The following is a 2532-nucleotide window of genomic DNA, read 5'->3' on the forward strand; positions in this document are numbered from 1 at the left end:
CCCTACAAGTGGCCAGATAACGCCCACGTGCAGGGCATATGCCTCCCGCGGCTACAAAATTTAACAGTAGGGCCAATTTTGTACTTTTATTTAACAAGGGCAACGTGTTAATTTTTCTGAATGTGGGACCACAAATGTCCCATGCCCTTTAATAGGACTAAAGAATAATTTATCAAATAACATATTGTTCTAATATTATTAAATAATACATAAAACTAATAAATAGTATTTAAAATTTGAGAAATTTCATGTTCACACTAGAAAAAAAATAATTATTGGATATAATTTTAATAGCTATAGACTAAAAATCATGATAAATAATTTTTCTTGACCATGATTAAATAAAATCGAAGTAAAAATATAAAATTTTCACCAAAAAAATGTTATTTGCCATGGCTCTTAAATATTTATCATGGCTTTTAGCCATGACAAATGTTTATCAATTCTCGTAAATAGTAAGATCAACAACTATTGCATGATCGTGAACAATGATTATTTACTATAATTATTTTATTATTACCATAATAATTAACTATGATTAATCGTTGCATTTTTTGTACAGACATCTATTAAAAAAAAGAGAAAACAAAATTTAATAAATAAGATGCAAACTCTACCCGAGTAAGGCCCGGTGGATATTTTATGGGTAGCTAATTAAGAGTATGATATAGAAATAATATTATGGGAATGCCATCTTAGAAACAGTCATTATGAATTTACGATCATTTACGTACCAAAAATACTTATAGGCTCTCAACACATTTACAAAATTGGAACATCAAACGACATAGCAACTTTAACCCTTTTTCATGAATGATGGCCCAATTTGTACTCCACATTTCAATTGGAGTGGCCATCGTATGTTTTAATATGGGCCATTGATTAGGATTCTGATGACCCATCAGGAACTGGGCACCTTAGGGCTGACTTGACCCGTTCAGACCTAGAAAAGTACTTAAGCGGGTTGGATCCGCATCGATAAACAAAAAAGGTTATGTCAAATTAAAGTGTAAATTACTTGGATACTTCTTTAGGTTAAAATTAATTATACACATACGTTATTATCGTTTATAAAATTAAAAATATATTTCTTGAGGAGTATTAGTGTAATGTATCTAGGAAGTGTTTCTGTAGATTTCATCGTTGAATAGAGGGTGCTATTATACTTACAATTATGATATCTAGAGATATATTTATAATTTTATAAGAGAATAGGAGTATTGTGTAATTAAATCTAATATTAGGGGCCGCCCACGTAATTTAACCCAAACTAAACTATGTGTTTTTTAATTTCATTCTCTTTTTAGGAAACAACGAGTTGTTATTTAACTGTTTTAAATGTGTAGGTAGATGGATTTGATTTATTTTTGAATTTAAATGTAATAAATTTAAACATATTTATATTGAAAGTCTGTGAATTAGAATTTCTATAGTCTGACACAACATATGCCCACACTACACAGGGAATCTAATAAATGAATGAAAGACATATTAGATATATAAATATTACTATTATTTATAAAATGGACTTGTGCTGATCAACTAAAATTATTATTTGACATTTGAGCCAGCAACGCTGTCTATCCTGCCTACATCATCACACAAAGTAAATTATCCTTTCCTTCAGCTTCAGACTACTTTTACCCATCATATGTAATTTATTACACACCAATAATTACATCGCATTTCCAATCAAATTCCAAGAGAAATATGAATTTTCATTATGCAGACACTATAAGAAAATGACTTAATAACTATTTTGAAAAAGATTAACATTGAGTTTATTAGCAAGTAAAATTTTCTTTACTAATTTACATTTAATACAATAATTTCATTTGCTAATAAATTTAGTAAGAAAAAGTACTTACTAACGAATTTAGCGACAAGCTATTTAAATTATGTTAAATAATGTAGATTAGCAATGATAATTTTGTTTGTTAATTGGTTCGATGCTGATTTTAGCATCAAAATTTTTTGTAGGAGCCATTTTCTTCTAGTGAAATTCTGTGAATTTTACTAACAAACGGATTTTATATGTTAGAAGGAAATAAATATCAGCGGTATTGTATAATATAATTTCTCAAATCACAAAAAATCTATATATAATTATATTGAACCTCAGAAAATTACGGTGTAATTATCCCTTATATATGACCAAAAAGATATATATATATAATCCCACTTTTGATCACTTCACATAATGAAAACTAACCTTACTCATTATTTTTTTCTTTCTTTTTTTTTAAAAAAATAAATCAATTATAATTATATTATAAATTTCAGTCACAAATAGTTATACCAATTTACATATGACTATCACAATTTAATAATATTTACATTAATAACCAACAACTACATGTACTGATCAATATAATAATCCTTAAAAAATGAATTAAAAAAAAGGTACATGACCTCGTTCCCACCATCAACAAAATACATTCCTCCTCAGGGTTCTTGGAGGTGGACATGATGACACAACTAAGTCTACCTGTGATAGATTGACCAGGTCAATTAGTGATGGAATTAGGTCAA

Source organism: Sesamum indicum, linkage group LG4 (genome assembly GCF_000512975.1).
Source record: "Sesamum indicum cultivar Zhongzhi No. 13 linkage group LG4, S_indicum_v1.0, whole genome shotgun sequence".
Lineage (NCBI taxonomy): Eukaryota > Viridiplantae > Streptophyta > Magnoliopsida > Lamiales > Pedaliaceae > Sesamum > Sesamum indicum.